The 21,953-nt window shown below is 47.6% G+C and overlaps 1 pseudogene; it reads left to right on the top strand.

Annotated features, from left to right (window-relative positions):
* The first annotated feature begins 14,418 nt into the window (after positions 1-14,418).
* Positions 14,419-15,354, top strand: LOC142603453 (olfactory receptor 14C36-like; annotated as a pseudogene).
* Positions 15,355-21,953: the final 6,599 nt, after the last annotated feature.

Here is a 21,953-nt window from a genome sequence, read left to right as displayed (position 1 = left end):
CACTTGGTCCACAACCTTGGGCTCCATCCACCATGGTGGTCACTCAGGACAGGAGAGGTGGTTGACATGTGGAGTTACTGGGCACCAAAACCAGCTCAGGTCAGGTCCACTGCTGCACTTGCGCTGCCCCCTGTAAGGCTTGTTCTCCATTGGTTCAGGTGATTTCTGCTACAGTAATTCCTGTAACATGCAACTCAAATCATGGGTTACAACAATTTAAAGGTATTTCCATTACAATCTCCACCCCTGGTCCCTTTGAGTCAGACCATCAAGTTTACCATTGCAATGAACACCTCCCCTTGCCCCTGCTCCGGCTTGAACTTATCCTCAGACTGCAGTCCCTTAGGGGTGTACCTGCTCCAAGGGGAGCCTTATCCATGAGCCACAGTTTCTCCAGGGGTACACCTGCTGTGGCATAGACTTATCCACAGCCACAGTCACTTCGAGGTGCACCTGTTCCAGCATGGCCTTCTCCATGGGCCACAATGCCTTCATAGATACACTTGCTCCAGTGTGGCCTTGCCCACAGTCACAGTCGCTTCAGTCCTCTCAGAAATAAACCTGCCCTATCATGGGCTCGTCCATGGCCACACACTTTGAAATGTTCCAGCATGACCCATGCACAGCCACTGATGCTCCAAGGTGTACCTGCTGTAGCATGGACTTATCCTTGCCACAGATGCTCCGAGGTGTACCCTCTCCAGCATGGACTCATCCTTGGCTCACAGTCCTTCCAGAGGTATACCTGCTGCGGCACAGACGCAACCACGGCCCCAGACACTTCGAGATATACCTGCTGCGGCACAGACGCAACCACGGCCCCAGACACTTCGAGATATACCTGCTGCGGCACAGACGCAACCACGGCCCCAGACGCTTCGAGATATACCTGCTGCGGCACAGATGCAACCACGGCCCCAGACACTTCGAGATATACCTGCTGCGGCACAGATGCAACCACGGCCCCAGACACTTCGAGATATACCTGCTGCGGCACAGATGCAACCACAGCCACAGACGCTTTGGGGTGTCCTGCTCCGACGTGGAATCATCCACAGGTCACAGTCCCTTCGACTCGAGTGCACACAGGAGTTCCAGCCTGTCCAGGACAGCAGCACAAAAACAGCAGCGATGCCCTGGCCATTTGCCAGCCCAGGCGCATCGCCATTGCTGTTATCAAAATGTTCCCAGGCACAGCACAGTAAAATGATAAGAAGTACAGCAGTACAGCGAGCAGTGAAAGCACAAGCAGCCACTAACGAGCACTAGACTCTAATAGATAGTAAGGCAAGCAAGCCCCATGGCAAGCACAGGAGCCTGACAATTAATAGCTAAACAGCTAATACTAAATAGCTAATAGCAGCTATAAATTCAATCTAGCACATTCTGATCAAATCTGTCATTATCTCGAACCCTTCGAGCCCCACGTTGGGCGCCAAAAAGACTGTCGTGGTTTTACCCCAGCCGGCAGCTGAGTACCACGCAGCCGCTCGTTCACTCCCCCCCCGTCGGGATGGGGAAGAGAATCGGAAGAGTTAAAGTGAGAAAACTCGTGGGTTGAGATAAAGACAGTTTAATAGGTAAAGCAAAAGCCGCGTGCACAAGCAAAGCAAAGCAAGGAATTCATTCACCACTTCCCATGGGCAGGCAGGTGTTCAGCCATCCCCAGGAAAGCAGGGCTCTATCACGCGTAACGGTTACTTGGGAAGACAAACGCCATTGCTCCAAACGCCGCCGCCCCCTCTCTTTTTTCCCCCAAGCTCCTTATAAACTGAGCATGACGTCATATAGTATGGAATACCCCTTTGGTCAGTTTGGGTCACCTGTCCTGTCCGTGTCTCCTCCCAACTTCTTGTCCACCCCCAGCCATCCCACTGGCAGGGCAGTGCAAGAAGCAGAAAAGGCCTTGGCCTCGTGTAAACACTGCTCAACAATAAGTCCATAGAACAAAAACATCTCTATATTATCAATGCTGTCTCCAGCACAAATCCAAAACGTATCACCACACTAGCTACTATGAAGAAAAATCAATCCTCTCAGCTGAAACCAGGACACAGAGGAACTGATAAACTGAAAATGAAGAAAAATTTAGACTTGCTAGGACCTAAAAGCTTTGAGTCTTTTCAACCAGAAGGGCAGAATTTCCCTCTCTCCAAACCTCTTTGTAGCTTCTCAGCATATTTTCTGACAATTTAAAAAGCTTTCTTTTATTGCTTATGCTTATTTTAATTCCGTGTGTGGCCAGCAAGCCAATTTCTCAGATGTTTTAAAAGACACTGGATATTAATTTTAAATGGGCTAAGAAATATTTTCACTGAAAAAAACTGCATTCCTTTTTCTGTTACAAGAACTATTTTCAGTTGCCCTCAACTCTAGAAAACCTTTTAGACTGTATTTGAATTGAGTTCCTTTAAAGACGAAGTTTTCATCCTTGGCCACAAAAAAGAGATACATGGCTTGCAACAGTGTTCGCACTTACTACCTGCTTATGTTACACTTGGTTTTCCAGATTCACTTGTTTCCTACAGCAGACAGGCCAGACTCTGCTTTCTTGTGCAACTCCTTTGATGGTGCCGCTTTCTAAACAAAGATCCAGGACGAACAATTCCTACTTTAACTTTTCGGATCCCTCTCATTCGTTGCCAGGGCAAAGTTTAGAAAATATGTAATGGTTACTTGGGAAGACAAAGGCTATCACCACAAATGTAAACCCTTTCTACTTTGGACTGAATAAGGGAAAGAGCAGCACCACATACTGGGTAGAGATTTGTCATGGAAGCACCAAGGTGAATGTGAATGGGGAATGACTGGGCATTTCTGCAAGGGAAGCACCAGAAGGAGTGCTGTAAGAATATTTCAGAATATTCACAGTGAGGGAAACCAAGCATGGAACAATATGCTGAACTACTACAGAGAATCCCCACTTGAATTTCAAGATAGCATTTTTCTTTTCAAGCCAGAACATCTCTACAACTTACTTCTCCCCAACCACCTAGTCTAGTGGGGGCAGGGGCAGTTCTTCAAGCTTTTAGACTGAGGATCATCCTTTAGGATCTGTGAAGGTACAAGAACAAGTTTGTTGTGGTATGTAGCATTTCTCTCCTGAAATTTTTCAGGTGATCGAAAGTAATGACTGGAAAGTCACTTCTGCTTAGGAACATTAACAACTGAAATTCAGACACACACTAAATAACGTCCTCAGAATCCAGAGGAAGAACGAGACCATTTAGTACAGCTGACTTATACCTAAGGAAATAAACACAAACACACTGAGAAAGGTTGGAAGCGGGGGTATGAACAACTTCGTGTCAAGTGCTATTCAAGATGCTGAGAGCACAGCATTCAACATGAGAGACTAACAGCATCTTTCCACAGCAACTGCAATCAATTGAATTCATTCACATCAGTATTTGTGATCAGATGAAAGTTATTTGCTCTGATTTTTCAGTTAGGGAAAGATAAAAAATCCTCAAGTTTCACAAATCCCCCTCCCCATCTGCTCCCAAATTTATCTTTGAAGAAGAACCAGAACATCTGCTGTCTATTTTTCACTTTCAACTTCCTGAAGCACTTGGGAGATGGCTCAGTGAATGGGATTCAACATCGATGTAAATGACAGAACTCACATCTGCTTTTGTAAAGCTGAAGGTCACGACTGTCAGTAATGCTGAGTGGGGAGGGAAAAAGACATAGTGGGGAAACACCAGCAATTCAGTCACAGCAGCATGAACTCAAGTAGAAGGTTGGACCGGAAGACTCCAGAGGTCCTTTCCAGACCACATTTCTACAGCCATAGACTCTTGCATTGCCAAAGGGAAAACTGGTCCTGAAGGATTTTGGATTTACAGTTTTCCCTTTTACTTTCTATGTGCTAGATAAAAGCACAAACTGCTGTCCATGTCTGATGTAAATTTTAAGCAGCAGCCTGTGTTTGGCAAAGAAAGCTGGCAAGAGAAGTACGTGGATATAAGTAAACAGAAAAGATGACAAACATTTCCTCTAGTGATTTAAAAATCAAAAGGAAAAAAAGACTCAAAACCCAGAGTGATCTTCTTTATCACCTTGATTCAATCTAACTTCTAAGCCTGAATTGCTCTGGAGAGGCACATAGCAAGTAGCTTGTAAAAGCAGAGCAAGCAGCTTTTATTTTAATATCACTGACGGTGTTAATAAGGTCACTAATAAGGCCTCCCTTAGAACACTGCTTTTGGGTTCAAGAGACTTAGACAGATAAAACGCTCAGTGCTACCAAAGCAGAAAAAGGAAATGAAGAGGCTGTTATTTAAAATAATACTTTTATAAAGAAAAAACCGAACAAACCCAGCACAAAGTTTTTTCTTAATGGAATAAAAATTCAACCTTTTCATGATTATCACAACTGTGATGTTTCCTTCAAAAAAAGATGTGAATGAGGAAAAAAGAAATCTAGCTACCAGTCTAGCATGTAGAGTATGACCAGTTAATGAATGGGTTACTTGCAGCAGCCAACATCTGAAGCTAATAACTAGTGAGGTTTTCCTAGGCTGAATTTGGGATTCTGAGACAAGATTAAACGAAGGACTTCCCTCTCCTTAAAGAGCACCCAGAAAATGGAGGATGATGTGGCTGACTCCATGCAGGATGAGGAAGGATGCCAGAGACAGCAGAATGAGGATGAATTTTACTTCTGACGAAACAGCATAAACACCCCAGCAGCGTGAAGGCTACAGAATACTGAGAAGATTGCAGTCCCAGGCTTTTTGTGGCACCATTACACTGCAATGGGCTTTGCCTTTGAAAAGTAAGGCAAACCAAACATCTCCACTTGAGTGTTAGAACTACAAAGTCAGGATCCTGTGAGCTGAAGTTGGTAAGACTCAAAGACTTGGTGGGAAAATAATGTGTCCAAATGAACAGCGTCTCTAGGATATATAGCTCCATGTCTGAGCACAGCACTGTATTATAAGCTTTACTTACTGAGATTCAACAAGGCTCAGTGCTGGGTCCTACACTTGGGTCACAACAATTCCATGCACCGCTACAGGCTGGGGGAAGAGTGGCTGGAAAGCTGCCTGGTGGAAAAGGACCTGGGGGTGTTGGTCGACAGCCGGCTGAATATGAACCAGCAGTGTGCCCAGGTGGCCAAGGCAGTCAACAGTATCCTGGCTTGTATCAGAAATGGTGTGGCCAGCAGGACCAGGGCAGTGACTGTCCCCCTGTACTTGGCACTGATGAGGCTGCACCTCGAGTGCTGTGTTCGGTTTTGGGCCCTTTGCTTCAAGAAGCACGTTGAGGTGCTGGAGTGTGTCCAGAGAAGGTCAATGAAGTGGTGAAGGGTCTGGAGCACAAGTCCGATGAGGAGCGGCTGAGGGAACTGGGGTTGTTTAGCCTGGAGAAAAGCAGGCTGAGGAGAGACCTGATCGCTGTCTACATCTACCTGAAATGAGGCTGTAGCCAGGTGGGTGTTGGTCTCTTCTCCCAAGTAACAAGTGATAGGACAAGAGGAAATGGCCTCAAGTTGTGCCAGGGGAGGTTTAGTTTGGATGTTAGGAAAAAATTTCTTGACCAAAAGGGTTGTCAAGCACCAGAACAGGCTGCCCAAGGAAGTGGTTGAGTCACCATCTTTGGAGGTATTTAAAAGACATGTAGATGTGGTGCTTAGGGATATGGTTTGGTGGTTGGACTTGGCAGTGCAAGGTTAACGGTTGGACTTGATGATCTCAAGGGTCTTTTCCAACCAAAACGATTCTATGATTCTATTAAACCTCAACTTTTCTATGCCGACACTGGTAAACTTCATAGAGAGAAAGGTGGTTTAGCCAATTATCCTCCAAAGTCCTTACTGTTGCAAATCGAAATGAAGGGGAAGGCTCTTCTGGAAATAGCCACAGCAGAAAGGCAATCATTTGTTAAATCCACCTGGAAACCCATTCCATCAGAAAACAGAATTCTTACTGGACTGTTGGCAAAACTCCCCACATCTCCAGGCCAGGGGTATGTCAGCAACATACTCACACCTTTGAAGTCTGGGGCCAATAGCAAAGATGTTTTCAATTCTGTCATGTGAGCTGAGCTAAAACTGTCGGCAGAAGCTGGCTCATTCTGGGACTCGGTACCACTCAGGTATGCAACACAGCCTGTGTTAACACACCAGCACACACGTGAGATGTGACCACTGCAAGCAATCTCTTATTTGCATCAAATACAGAAGACCAAATTCAGCAGTTTGTCCTTATTTCTACTTAAACTTGCCTTATAGACAGATGATTTTTTGTGTTCATAAATCATAGTATCAGCATGTTTTAGCACAATGGCTTTAACCATGCCTATGGTGAAGAAACCGTTCAGAGAACCCTTCTTTCCTCAGTGCTATCTTGCCTCCCAAATCAATCGATATAAAGAACTCAGTGTGAAGATTCCATAAAAAAGCCAATTGCAAGTGCCTTTATTTGTTACCATTTTTGACAGGATTTTAGAAAGAAACTAGCTTTTACTTTTAGATTTGCTATAGCTTTAGTAGTTTTAAAGATTAGCTTTAAAGATGACACCTCTTATGTCCGCTACTCCAATGCAGCCTCCCAGCACAGAAAAGTCAGTTTGATTAGGAAACCTCTACCAAATTCCAGTCTGAACCCAAGAATAAGAAATGCCATCTTAAAATTTCTGCAAAAGAGAAAGTTTTTGAAGTGGTAAGATCATAAAACTTTCATGAAAGCACCATCATGCAAGTACACATCCATTATCACTGACCACCTGCAGCATCACCTAAGTGATGTCCTCAGCTAATTTGCAGCCACTGACATCTGGAAAATAGTGCATGGTCTCTTGGTCGTTAGTGCTTAACACACAGGTTGGAACTGGAGCTGAGAAAGAAAACCACATGCAATTAGTCTGGTTTAGTTCAGGGACATTAAGCTAAGTACAGTCCATATTTACTAGGAACACAGCAGGTCCTATAGACCCAAACACCAGTCCTTTTCAGTGTGCAAGGTGCAATAAGCACAGAACAAGAAACCTTCCTTCAAAATAAGGCCCACAAGCCTGCTGGTTCAACAAGGTGCATGTATCACCACTTAAGAATAACCTGTGGTTTAACTACAACTAGCTCAACCATTTACGCAAGAAGATCAGCTCCTAAATGAGCCAAAGCTCTAAAACCACAGATCTTCTGTAGGGCAATGCTAATACCTGAGCACAGGGACACCTGGTGATTCAGTTTAAGCTGATCTACATTCATATGACTATTGAAAATCTGCAAACCATTTATATTTTAGAGGAAAAGTGCAAGTTCATCTGCTCTTTGATTCACTTGGCAGAAGAACTTGCAGCATGATTTCACCTAAGCAGGTGCACAAATTGCACCAAATTCCTTGAAAGGCCAGGACCTGATGGGTATAAAAAAAAAGTAGGGCAAGGTGAAGCACCAGTTTTAATTCCTCCATGATTAGGGGATCAATAAAGATTAATTTCTCCAAGCATCAGAAGTAAACTATTTTCAGGCTACTGGAAGTTAGAAAAAACAATGGCTGATGTCAGAATCACCTCCTGTGGATTTACTGGCAGACCAGTACAGCTGTAAGCTGATCAACAGTTCACCCGGTCAGCATGTACTAAGCTTTTCACAAAATAAAAACTAGCAAGTTTCCTATTTAAGAATAGAGAACAGCAGCAATACAGCAACTCTACTATGGCTTTTGTTAGTGTTGCTTGAAGTTCAAGTTCCCACAGTCAGAAGATATAGGAGATTGTTTTCAACTTTAGAGCAGAGTTTCAAAACCTTATGAATGGCTTTAAACTAGAATGAACTTACAAGAATTTTGTTTAAATTCACATGCATATAGGTGAGGTTGCAAGTTACAGATTCTGCCTGTAGTTTTCTAACCAGCTCCTAGAGGGATTCATTTGCCTCTGGCTCAGCATGTTTGACAATGCATTTGTCCTTCTGGGCAGCTATCAACGCGGCTCCCAAGACACCACAAACCACAGCCTTTCCCTTTCCAGGCTTAAACTGATTTTCTTATCTGTTCTGCTACAGTTGTCGGGGTCTGCTAATGTCCCTCAGCCCAGCTACGCCCTTTTGGGTTTGGGCAAGCTTTGTAGCACTTCAACAAATCCAACAGCAGGGAGCAGTCAAAATCAGGCTTATCCCGGGTTGCCATGACCTACTGTCAGAGATTTTGGCTTCAGCTGGAAATCAGTTCTCCTTTTTTCAGTTCTCTGACTGATATCTCCTTTATGGAACCTCTTTACCGCTTCTCACAGAGAATCCTGTCCATGATGCCAATTTAATATCCCGTCCCACTCAGTGGGTGAGGGTGAGGTTAACTTTTTAATTCTCTGCGCAGTAATCAGGAGTAATGACAATTACTCTAGAGATTCAAACAAATCACAAATTCACTTAAAATTCAGTGGAACTACAAAAGATAGAGGCTTGGCAAAACTTGGGATGATATTACCCTAATGTGCCGAAAACAAAGTTAGAGACAAAGAGAGTTATAGAGAGGAAAAGAGAGAAAGAGAGGGAGGAAAAGAGAAAAGGTATCACTGCCCTTGGATCCAGCGATGTTCTCTGCTCATAGTTGTAGTCCTCAGGTGGTGGGCGCACACTGAAAACTTGTGTTTCCCTTTTTTATAACCCAATGTGCCCATCCCATAGGCAGGGATCTGTCATCACTGAGCAGGCACAGTATGTACTCAGGAATGTTCCAGTAATGAGTCAGCTGTGGGGTTCTTGGGGGTCTCATAGTCATGTCCCCCCTACTTCAGGGTTGACTGAATGATGACCTTTCACAAGCCCCCCCCCCCTCCCCGGGAGGCAGATTGTCTTTTGTCTGCATGTTTCAGGAATAGGGGAATGGGCTCACAAGATGGTATCCTGCCTCTGCAGGGTCTGTCCTTGGTCAAGACAGATGTTTGCGACATTCCCTCATTATCAGTTTATCCCTACTTGTGTCAAGACAGATGTTTGTGACATTCACTTGTTATCAGAGCCTTACACCCCTGAGTGGGTCACCTTGTCATAGAAGGAGATCAGGTTGGTCAAGCAGTACCTGCCTTTCATAAAGCCATGTTGACTGGGCCTGATGACCTGGTTGTCCTAACATGCCATGTGATGGCACTCAAGATGATCTGCTCCATAACCTTCCCCAGCACCAAGGTCAGACTGACATGCCTGTAGTTCCCCAGGTCCTCCTTCCAGCCCTTCTTGTAGACGGGCATCACACTGGCTAACCTCTAGTCAACTGGGACTTCCCTGGTTAGCCAGGACTGCTGCTTGGTGAGCACTTCTGCCAGCTCCCTCAGTACTCTCAGGTGGATCCCATCCAGCCCCATAGACTCGTGTGTGTCTAAGTGGTGTAGCAGGTTGCTAACCATTTCCCCTTGGATTATGGGGGCTTCATTCCACTCCCCATCCCTGTCTTCCAGCTCAGGAGGCTGGTTAACGCAAGAACAACTGGTTTTATTGCTAAAGACTGAGACAAAGAAGGCATTAAATACCTCAGCTTTTTCCTTGTCATTTGTCACTATGTTTCCCCCCCCCCCCATCCAATAAAGGATGGAGAGTCTCATTAGTCCTCCTTTTGCTGTTAATGTGTTTATAGAAACATTTTTAATTGTCTTTTACAGCAGTAGACAGATTAAGTTCTAGTTGGGCTTTGACCCTTCTAATTTTCTCTGTGTGTAACCTCACAACATCCTTGTAGTCCTCCTGAGTTGCCTTGGAAGATCTCCTTCTTGAAGAATGCCCAGCCTTCCTGGACTCCTTTGCCCTTCAGGACTGCCTCCCAATGGACCCTTAAACAGGCCAAAGTCTGCCCACTGGAAGTCCAAGGTGCAGTTCTGCTGACCCCCCTCATTACTCCTCCAAGAATTGTGATCGCAATGTCCAAGACAGCCTCCAACCATCACATCAGCTACAAGTTCCTCTGCAAACAGCAGGTCCAGCAGGGCACCTTTCCTAGTTGGTGAAAACTAGGAAAAAAACTTTCTCATCTATCTCCCTCACCATGTCAGGAAGTTATCTTCCATACACTCTAGGAACCTCTTGCTGGGTCATGTCCAATTTTTCACCCACCAGTATTCCCATATTCTTCTCTGCAGAGTTGCTCTCAATTCATTCATCCCCCAGTCTGTACTGATAGTGGGGATTGCCCCAACCCAGGTGCAGGACCTTGCACTTGGCCTTGTTGAACTTCATGAGGTTCACATGGGCCCACTTCTCTGGCCTGTCAAGGTACTTCTGGATGGCATCCCTTCCCTCAAGCAGAACAACTGTACCAGTCAGTCTTGTCATCTGCAAACTTGCTGAGGGTGCACTCAATCACAGTATCTATGTGATTGATGAAGAAATTAAATAGTATTGGTCCCAGCAGGGACCAGTCCCAGGGGACGAGTCAAGCATGCAGGAGAAGCACTGCCCGCACCTACTGGATAGGGATGGGACAGGCCTTGCCTCATGGCAGTGGTGGGAATCAGTCACTTGCTCATAAGCACCAAATCTGCCTGAGATGACCTGGAGTATCTGTTGGGTACCAGCTCTGAATGAGGATAGCTGTCCATAGGTCCTGCTCTGCCCTTGTCAGCTGTGTGCTCCAGTTGTGGTGGATGGTTTTGGTATCTGAATTAGCACTACAGGCCTGTATTTGGCTAATAAATTCAGCAGCTGGACTGGATTAGGTGAAACTATGTGGAGGTGTCCATGAGACTACTGCTATTGCAGTCACTGGACGTCTGGTAAATACAGCAAATAGAGAAGAGAAAGAGAGAGACTGGCACATGATTTGGTCAGATGAATACCTCTGTCAGCTGCCCTGAACATAAAGATAATAAGGATTAGGACAGGTTTGTTTGTACTAAATGCAGGCATCTGACGTCATTTCACTGGGCCAAAGGGATTTCTCATCAGCCTCCAAGATGTTCGCATGCTGCCCTATCCCTGAGAATTGTTCCATTAGAGCTTGCAGTTACCTGCATATATTTTGGACCGCTTCCTGCCCCTCAAACGTTACCAAGTGTTTGCATCTCAACAACTCACTCCTGACCTCCACCTCCATTAATTAGCTTGGGAGCTGAGACAAGCAGTTCACACGCAGGTGCCCATTTTGTGCACACCTGAATTGAGGCAAGAGGAATCTTGCCTCCTGTGGGTTATGGCAGGCTTTGGAGGGAGATGAATACTCTTCCTGTCCCAGGACGACAAACCCAGGATGAGATGCCTTGATTGACTCAGTTGAATCCCTTCCCTCAGCACAAATAAAGCAGATCCTTCCTTGTCACTGTCTGGGTGTCTCGTCTATAATAAGACAAGAAAAGTTGATTCTTGGACCTAACTCTGTCTCTGATAGAGAAATGACACTGCTGGAAGTAAGTGTCTCTCCCCAGCTGAGGGAGGGAACATCAGGTTCTGCTGGAGCCCCAGGGACACCTCAAGGGAGTCCAGAGGAGGTAGAGAAGGCGATGTCTTGGTCTGGTCCTCTGCTCCTGAGCTGGGACGAGCTCTTGGGATGGAGGGAGCTCATGGAAACTTGGCAGCACTTCAGAGAGATAGCTCTGCCTTGGAGCATCTCCTCTGCAAAGGGCAGCAGGGCTGAGGGAACTGCATGGATGTTACCGAGAGGAAGTGAGCGGGGCAGAGGAAGGTTGAGGCAGTCTGGGGTGGAAGGACAGAGGAGAGATCATTGAGGGAGAAACCCAGCCTTTCACATGGTAAGTGAAAGCATGGCAGCAGGGCACGTGAGTAACCTGGGTGGGTGTCCTAGAGATGGCACATCCCCAGGCAGATACGATCTGGCAGGATGGCTCTCAGGATCTTCTTAGCGTGGAGGAGGGCATGCTCCAGAGCAGGATTTCCCTTCCGTGCTGACAGAGGGATAGGGCACAATGGCTGCTTTCTCCCAGGGATGGCTGCAGGGGTGTGCAGCCAGGTGTGGATCCAGGGGTGCCCAGGGCTGTCCTTCAGAGCGAGGTCCCTGCACCCCAGTGTGCTGGGGCAGGACTCTGCTGCCTGCCAGGGTCAGCTCTCAGCCTGCCTGGGGAGCTCCTCACGAGGCTGCAGGGAGAATCTGTGGGAGGAAGGCAGGTTCCTTCTGCTTTCAGGAGGGTGCTGCATGGAATCAGGGCTCCTCACAGCTCCAGATCACTCCTGGGATATTTCTGAGGGGATTTTTCAAGAAGCACATCAAGGTAGGGGCTACTGGAAGGGGAAGAATCTTTCCTGACTCTGCCTGGTTGTCTGAGTTTTGAGCTGGAGGTTGAAATTCTTGTTTCCACTCTAGAGTAAGCTTTGAGACTCCCAATCTCTTACACTGAGAGATGAGTAAATCTGGAAGAAGCACCTCAAAGCACCGTAACCCAGCTGCCCCCAGCCACAACCTCCCTTTTACAGACACATCAGAATTTCTGTGACCTGCTCCTACAGACACAGAGGTGCCCCTGGACAGCGTCCTGCCCCTGGGAGGTTTCTACAGAGCAGAGCTGAGTGCAGAGTGAGTGGGACGGGAAAAGACAGAGAAACAGCTACAGGTACAAACAGCTCCAGGCAGAGGAGATATGTCAGAGGATGAGAAGAAAGTGCTGTTAAAAGTGCTGTGGTGGGTGGATTTGGGCAAATCCCTGTCAGTTCCTTCAGTGAAGATGCCTTCCTCTGAGCAAGCCTCTGTCACAACAGCTTCTACCATGAAGATGGTGGTGGCCAGGGCATGAGCTGCCTCCTCTGCAGCCATAGCTTTAGCAGAGGAGAGGTGCCTCTCTCTCCTTACAAATGCCTGTTTCCTGCTGCATGACAGAGGGCTTAGAGCACACGCTTGGAGTGACTGCACAGTGGTGCCGATGTCTGGAGAAGTGTGCACAGCTGGGTAAGGTAATGACCGTCCAGAGTGTTTGCCTCTTTGCCTTCCTCGGCATGAGCATCATGGTATTTCTCCATGTCTCTCCACCTGCCCATGCTGCTGCTATTGTTTTAAGGCAGTCTGGGGGCGGGGGTTTCAGCTGCAGTTCAGACACCAACCCTGACCATTCTCCCACAGATGTGTTCTGCATGGGAATGTGGTGTCCCAGCCCCCTTCTGACTTCTGGGACCCCAGGCAATGCAGTGTGTGGGAGTGGCGAATGCACCAACTGTCCCTTCAGAGATCCCATCTTTTACTGCCTCCCTCTCTTTTAACCTGTCATCATTGGAGGAGTGCAGTCAATGGGATTTAGGAAATAAGCACATTCTCTCTGAAAGCCACAGCACCTCAGGACACTTGACTGTCTCCCTGCAGTGTCATATCAAGCTGTTATCCACAAGAGTGCAGTGCTCCCATAGCATCTATCTAAGAGCCCCACAAGTGAAGCAGTGAAGACACTGAGCCTGTGGTAATGCTGCTGGGCATTTTCCAGCATGAGTATGTGGACAGATGACATAAGACCTGCATGCCTTTGGCTAGAGAGTGAGTCTTGAGACCTCAGTCAGATGTGGACACAACACCCCAGAGTGCTTGGTCTGGTCATCTGAGTGAGGAGCCACAACTTCTGTGTCACTCCCTGCACATCTAGGCTGAGAATGATAGAGAGAAGTTTGGAGATCCACCCTTTGGATCTGGAAACCCCTGCTCTCTCCAGTTCTTTTTTCAGAGTAACTTCTGAATGTGATCATCCTCCAGCTGAGAGAGACAGAATGAGGCAGCTGGAAACAAGACTGGTGGAGAAACCAGCTCTCCTGACTCTGCACTCAGGCACATGCTTCTCATAGCTCATGAGTGTTTATGCTGAAAGCAATCCAGAAGCTGAGGATTTCTACCTCTTCAATGAACGCTCCTCCAATGTGACGAGGGCATCTAAAAATGAAGAAAGTGTATCGCTAAATCTCTGTGCTAAAGCTTATCATCTGGAACATGGGGTGAAAGATGCTGATGGGTGCACCTCTCCCAAGGAAGGATGTGCACATAGTCATAGTCCACACCTGCTTCTCTCTTGTGATCATGCCTGCAGGTGGAGGGTAAATTGATGTGTGGGCAGGGTATGTCACAGTGGTGAGTGAATCAAACCCAGACACCTCTGCTTAGAAGACTAGAACCAGAAAAGAGAAATCCCTCCTAGGGCACTTTTTCAGAGACAGGTGGCCTGAGTGCTAACTTAATCTCTCCCTGCAGGACATAAAGACTATTCCTACAGGGTCACTGCATTCAGGCTCCTGCACTCAGCCCAGGGTGTCCATCCTCAGTGATCTCCTTGATATATAGGGCTTTTTGCCACTTCACTGTGCAAACTGCTGTAGAGCAGTTCTTACTCCTGGGGAGCCCATTGGTTGAGAGGAAGAAACATGAAGTGAGTCTTGAGAAGAAGAGAGGTGATATGGGAGGTTTCCGTAAGAAACAGAAGAGGTTTTCTCAGAGAAGCCTGCCCTAAATTGTCAATGTCTTTTCCTCTTTAGACAGCACCGAGTTCTGGAAGAAGCAAATGTCCAACAGCAGCTCCATCACCCAGTTCCTCCTCCTGGCATTTGCAGACACGCGGGAGCTGCAGCTGTTGCGCTTCTGGCTCTTCCTGGGCATCTACCTGGCTGCCCTCCTGGGCAATATCCTCATCATCACAGCCATAGCCTGCAACGACCACCTCCATACTCCTGTGTACTTCTTCCTCCTCAACCTCTCGCTCCTCGACCTGGGCTCCATCTCCACCATTGTCCCCAAATCCATGGCTGATTCCCTCTGGGAAACAAGGGCCATTTCCTACTCAGGATCTGCTGCCCAGGTCTTTTGCTTTCTCTCCTTGATTGTAGGGGAGTATTGTCTTCTCACCGTCATGGCCTATGACCGTTACATTGCCATCTGCAAACCCCTGCACTAAGGGACCCTCCTGGGCAGCAGAGCTTGTGCCCACATGGCAGCAGCTGCCTGGGGCAGTGGGTTTCTCAATGCCGTGCTTCACACTGCCAATACATTTTCAATACCACTCTGCCACGGCAATGCTGTGGACCAGTTCTTCTGTGAAATCCCACAGATCATCAAGCTCTCCTGCTCAGACTCCTGCCTCAGGGAAGTTGGGCTTCTTGTGGTTAGTCTTTCTATAGCTTTAGGGTGTTTTGTTTTCATTGTGCTGTCCTATGTGCAGATCTTCAGGGCTGTGCTGAGGATCCCCTCTGAGCAGGGACGGCACAAAGCCTTTTCTACATGCCTTCCTCACCTGGCCGTGGTCTCCCTGTTTGCTAGCACTGCCATGTTCACCTACCTGAAGCCCCCTTCCATCTCCTTCCCATCCATGGATCTGGTGGTGTCAGGCCTGTACTCAGTGGTGCCTCCAGCAGTGAACCCTCTCATCTACAGCATGAGGAACCAGGAACTCAAAGATGCACTGAAGAAGCTTATTCAATCAGTTGTCTTTCAGCAACAATAAGCCGCCCATGTCTCCTCTGAAGTGAATTCAACTTATCTTGGGAAACTTCTGTGCTTTTCACATTTTATCTGTAATAATACTGTTTTTCCTGGAATGTTTGTATTCACTGCACTTCTCCAGAGGCATGAACCAAGTTGGCCTGACACAGAGGCCCTTGTACACATGTCTGGCACAATGGTACAGCTTGCTTCCCATGTTGCAAGTCTGTAATAAAAGGAGATTTCCTCAGTGCTGGTGTCTGGAGGTTCTTCCAAAGCTGAAGTGAAAAAAAAGGCTGAAGAAATTGTCCCCCGTGATGCCATGCTTCTGTGCTTGTATTCTCCATGGGCTCAGGAGAGGAAGGCAGGGCGATGTCCTAGGGAAGGAGGCCGGGACTGAGCCTTCACATGTGGGTGCCCAGTGCCCCTGGAGATGGCGAATGATCAAAAGGGATCTGCCTAGGTCTGTCTCCCTGTGGCTTTCAGACACCATGCAGCATTGCCAGCTTGGGACCCTGCACTGAGCACAGAAAGGGGACAAGAGCGGCTGGCCAGGCCAGCCTGCACACACTTCCCTGTGGAAAGGCTCTCTGGTGGCAGGGATGTCCCTGGGGAAGACTACAGGAACAACTCTCTGCTTCCACAAGGAAATAAATGACAGAAAAATCTATTTCTGCATGTACCAGCTCAGGGCAGGCTGCTCCATCACTGGAGCAGTATGGGCAGTCTTAGGACCTCCCAAGTCCAGGAGTCTTGTGCTGGCAAGATGGGCTGGCACAGAGGGACTGCCAGCAGTGGCAATAAAGATCTCTTGGAGGCAGGAGACACAGGGTGACACTGGCCTCTGTCTCCCAGCCTGGGGCTGATGTGGGAACAACACCCCTCTCTGCCCCTCAGGAGCTGCTGTGCCCTTCAGAGGGGCTGTGGCTCTGGTGTGAATGCCCAGAGCTCTGCAGCACCCTGCAATGGGCACTGCCATGGGGCCAGCCCAGACTGTGCTGCTGTGCTGGGCTGGGGAGAAGGCAGGGGAGGTGGGGAGAGCCAGGTAGGGGCTGGGCTGGGCTGGAAAGTGCCCAGAAGAGGAAAACACCAAAGGTAGCTGAGTAGTGTGACCATGCAGGGTGAAGACATGCACCAGTGAGTTTGTGGTGCAGAGCCAGCACTTATGGAAGGGAGCTGAGATATGCAGGTGCAGAAGAGAGGAGGCCAGTCTGTGCCCTTAGACACATGGCTAGTCTGGGACGTTGGCCCAGGCCATTTGTCACATCCAGCCTCTCACACTGGCAATTTTCATCAGTGTTCACTCACCCCAGATTTTTGGGTGATTCTTGCTTCGAGGCCATCTCCATCCTCCTGCTGGGTTCAGTGCCTGTATCAGGGGAATGGCCAGACCTGCCCAGCCCCTCTCTTGTTCCAGACCACAGCAAACCATGGAGCAAACCATGTCTGCAAGGACCCACATGGGACACAGCCAGGGCAAGGCAGAGCAGGGCCTGGTCACTGGGGAAAGTTGCAAAAGTAGGAGGGTTATGGGGGGATAAGGAACTGAGGACTGTCGGTATTGTAATGGGGGGGACCTTTCCACACTCCTGAACATAGCCTGTCCCATGCTTTGCCTGAGCGATGGGGCCATGGTGTGGCAGGTGCACCTGCTCCAACAAAGCCCATGAAAACCTAACAAAGATCTGACAAAAATCTTCCCACCACAGTTTGTGATACGGCCACATGGTGGTGGTCATTTCAGTTGAAAGATGATGAATTTGCGGTCTTCGGTGAATGGGAGGGCTACGTGACCATATATGACCACAGGTCAGATTTGAATTGGGTGTAAATGGGGCCTGTGAGAGGGCCATTTTGAGTCGGTCTCCCTCAGAGCAGCGGGTCTGCGGTCGGGGGCTCTCCCTGTGGGTTGGGACGCCACCTACTTTTTATCTTCTGAGAGACCTCATCTTACGTGGGTGAGTGATTATGTGCATTTTGGGTCATCAACCATAAACCTTAGGATCTCTTAAGTTGGTGATGTAGTATTAACATCCTGACCGACATCCTTATTGTTATTGACCGACTTCCAGGTTGTTAATGTCTGTTGGAGTCTCAAAGCAGTTTTGGATAGAGTAAAACTTAGTTTGATTTTGTAAAAATAAATCCCGTTTTTAGTTTGTTAGTTGGCCTGGCCTGGTTTGTGAGGTTCCATGACAGATGGGATGACATGTGGGGCACTGCATCAGGGACAGGGCACTGACAGGGGCTACAAAGCAGCTGCCAGGAGGTTACAACAAGGACAGGTATATACAAGGAATTTATATGCATTGCCTTTGCCGTGCAGGCATGATTTTGAGAAAGACAAAGCTCACCTGGAGTTGGTATATCTGCAACGAAAAGTCAAGAGCAAAAAGAAGAGCTTCAATTGCTTGTTAGAGACCAAGGCAGAACAAAGAAAATGTAGGGTTGCTGCTGAATGGGGAGCGTGCTTTAATAACAGTAGACCCAGGTGCTGAGGGACTCAATGCATGCTTTGCCTGAGCCTTTTACTGAAAAGGTCTCCAGGCCTCTGTGCTCAGTGAAAGGGTTCAAGGAGGAGGACACTACATATTGGCAGGAAAGTCATGAATTCCAACAAATACAATTGCTAGTTCCTGCCCCCACAGGTGAATAAGCCTGGAAATGGCACAGGCTGGGGGTGTCCTGTGGAAGGGACTTGTTGGGCAGTAAGATGGGCAGGAGATGGTCCTGTGCCCTGGCAGCAAGGGAGATCTGCAGCATCCTGGGCTATATGACCAAAGGCACAGCCAGGAGATCAAGGCAGGGGGTTATCGAGGTTACTGCATCCATATTTCAGATCTCCAGTACAGGACAGATGTTGGCAAGCTGGAGTGGATTTAGTGAAGATGGTAGAGGGTTGGAGCATTTGGTCTGTGAGGAGAGGCTGAGGGAGCTGAGCTTGTCCAGTCTGGAGAAGGAAAAGCTGAGGAGGCCCTCATCACAGTCTGCCAATACCTACAAGGAGGTTATGAAGAGCCAGGCCCTTCACCGCGGTGCATGTTGGGAGGATAAAAAACAATGTGTGGAAGGTGAAAAAGAGGAGTTTCATCCTGGACATAAGAAAAAAACTTTTCCCCATGAGCTCAGCCAAGTATTGGTACAGATCACCCAGAGATGCTGTGCAGTCTCTGTCCTTGGAGGTTTTCAAAATCTGACTGGACCAATTCTTGAAGAACCTGGTCTGACCCTGTTCCTGGCAGGTTGGACTACAAACCTGCCGAGGTCCCTTCCAACCTTATGACCTTCAGGCCCTATTTCTGATGGGTACAGAGCAAATGTTTATGGGACGTGAATCTTCCTATGCTCTATGTGACCATCTAAACCAACATCTAAACCAGTTAAGAGAGGTCAACACCTTAGTGTGACTTGCTCTCTGCGAAGACTGAGGAGTGTCATGGACAGTCCTGGACAGGGACTGTTCTGAAGGCATGGGACTCTGTGCAAGATACAAAATAATCTTTTCTTAATGTTGTTAGCCTGACATATACTAATTAATGTCAATAAAAATGAAAAAAAGAAGAACTGAAGACCGGGATCTAAATCAAAGCTTTTAACAATCTTTTTTTTGTTTTGTTTTCTGGGGTTTTTTTTTTAATGTGTTGGTCTTTGGGGGGGATTATGTGTTCTTTTTCTTTCTTTGAAAGAGAAAGATGTTCAGAACAGAGTTTGGATGAGGGACACAAATGTCTTCAGTTACAGGAACTCAGACACCTAGTGTCAGCATCAATGCCCTGGAACTCTCTGCCCAGGCTCCACCTGCAGCTCGTGAGGAACCCTGGTCTCCTACAGTCCTCTGTGATGTTTGCCAGTCTCATGAAAACACATGAGGTACACTGGGGCCCTTGAAAAGTGGCACTGGATGTTTATGCTGAGACAAATTAGGTCTGCCTAGAAAGGTGAACAACTTTTTTCAACTTTTAAAAAATATTGAGCACATTTTCATCACCTGAAACAATTGAGTACTTTTAATAAAAGGGCTATGTTTTTCCACCATGTCCAACCTCCCCCTGTACTTGCATTACCAGTACCCTACTGTTACATCGCATACTTAATCTACCTCATCTTTCAGGTGTTCCCACCTGTCCTAATTAAAGGATCAGGTTTAAGAGGGCATCCTGGTTCCGGCAAGAATAGAGTTAATTTCACAAGGAGCCAGGAGAGGTGACCCAAGATGGCTGGGGGCTATTCCATACCGTGTGACGTCATGCTCACCATAAAAGGGGGCTAGTCGGGCAGGGGAGTGTTCGGCATGTCGGCGTGGCTCCGAGACGGGTCGAGCGTCCAGTCGGTCGGTCGTCAGATCGGTAAAATCGTTCTCTGTTATCACCCATTGTTACTATCTGTTATCAGCACTGTTGTTGATTGTTTTCCCTCTCCCTTGCTGTCCCAGTAAACTGCCCTTATCCCAACCCTCGAGGCTTTTGCCGTTGGTTTTCCATTCTCCTCCCCATTCCACCGGGGGAGGGGTGAGCGAGCGGCGCGTGGCACTTAGCTACCGGCTGGGGCTAAACCACGTCAGTCCTTTTTGGCACCCAACGTGGGGCTCAAGGGGTTGTGATAACGACAAGTTTGACCCAAGTGTGTTAAAACAAAGTTGTTATAAGCATTTATGATGTTATTGAAACAGTCACTGGTTATAATGATGTTCTGTTTGGTCACATGGCTCTGGTTTGTAAACCCGTGTTTACTCTATGCAATCCCTGCGGTGCTGTTTATCACCTCTGGGAGAGGGGTTCCTGTTCTCATGTTGTTGTATTGTGTGATAATGACTTATGATAAGATATCATCGACAGTCATGGGTCTGAGCTGGTATGTGTATGTAGCATTTCGGTCAGGCCTGTACCTCGGTCAATACCTGTCAGAATTGATTAATAATTGGACCCAATCTATGGGGAAGACGGGGGGGATACCTTCTCCCACTCTTTCACCTCCCCTTTTCCCCTTTGGTTGGTTACAACAATTTTTGAGTATTTTGAATTCCCTTGGAATGTTCAGGCCAGTATTCCTGTTGCTAGGTCTCCTGAATGATTTCCAAGTCCTGTTCAGGGTTAGCAAAAATTGTTTCAAGAGTACCACCCAGGGATCTTCCCCAAGACTGAATGGTCAGGGCTGGCATGGCATGAGGGAGAGTATGGGCGGGTATCTAGAGACCTTTTCACCCCCAATGGTTTGGAGGTTCACTCCTGAACAATTGCAAGACCCTGATAAAATGGTAGAATATTTGAAAAGAAAATGCTGTGGGGATTCTAAGGAGACACAACTTACTGCGCTGTGCTGGGCCCTGGCCACAATCTATCAAACACTGCTTGATAGTAGACAGCACCATCCAGAGGGAGAGAGCGGACCCACAGGCACTGCAGCTGCCCAAGCCCCTGCAACAGGCACTGTAGTCGAGCCAAAAGATCGACCCACACCAGTATCAGTTGCCCCTATACACAAAAAGAAATACACAAGGAAATCAGTTCGCTTAGTGAAAGACGATGATGAACCGGGGCCATCACGAGAAGAAGAAGAGCCAGAACCAGAAGTGATTATTCGATCCCTGTCCCTGAGTTGCGAGATATGTGGAAAGATTTCAGCAGCCTTCCAGGGGAGCACATTGTTACCTGGCTGCTCCGCTGCTGGGATAACAGGGCCAGTAGCCTGGAACTGGAGGGCAGGGAGACCAAGCAGCTGGGATCCTTGTCTAAGAAAGGGGGCATTGACAAAGCAATTGGGAAGAAGGCACAGGCCCTTAGCCTCTGGAGGCGACTCCTGTCAAGTGTGAGGGAAAGGTATCCTTTCAGCGAAGATGTCGTATGTCGGCCAGGCAAATGGGCCACTATGGAGAGAGGTATTCAATATCTGAGGGAATTAGCTGTGCGGGATATGGTTTATTATGATCCGGACAATGCACAGTTGCCCACAGACCCCGATGAAGTCCACTGTACCCGACCCATGTGGCGAAAATTTGTGCGAAGTACACCATCATCGTACGCCAACTCACTGGCAGTAATCGACTGCAAAAGTGAAGAGGCACCCACGGTGGACGAAGTGGCTGGCCGACTCCGGCAATATGAAGAGAGCCTTTCTTCCTCCCTTGTCTCAGCTGTGGAGAAACTGTCCCAGGACGTCCAGCAACTCAAAGAGGATATATCATACTCCCCACCTGCACAGACCTGTATTTCAGCTGTTAGGAGTAAGTGTTTTTCTGCTCCAGAGAGGGGATATGGAGCATACACATCACGAGGTATCCTGTGGTTTTATCCAGCGTCCGGCTGGGCCTAAACCACGTCAGAGGGCATCTTTTCAGCAGACCATCTGGACATGTGCCCTTCCCACTGCTCTTCAGATTTCATCTTCCCCTTCTTTTTTGTTCACTTAGATATCTCACAACTAGTTGCTGCTTTTAGTTTCAGGGAGTTAGAAGCTTGCCCTATCTCTCGAAACCTAATTTACTCTTTAATCTACTCCACTGTTTTTATATCTAATCTTTCCTATCTCTCTGCCTAAAAGAGTTCTTGTACAGGTATCCCTTGTAGAAGGTGGATATCATTAGATGCAGCTTGGACCTAGATACAGTTAAGGAGTCTTTTATTG

This window comes from Balearica regulorum, chromosome 12, assembly GCF_011004875.1.
Source record: "Balearica regulorum gibbericeps isolate bBalReg1 chromosome 12, bBalReg1.pri, whole genome shotgun sequence".
NCBI lineage: Eukaryota > Metazoa > Chordata > Aves > Gruiformes > Gruidae > Balearica > Balearica regulorum.
The sequence above is the reverse complement of the archived record's forward strand: the minus strand, read 5'-3'. Positions and strand labels throughout refer to the sequence as shown.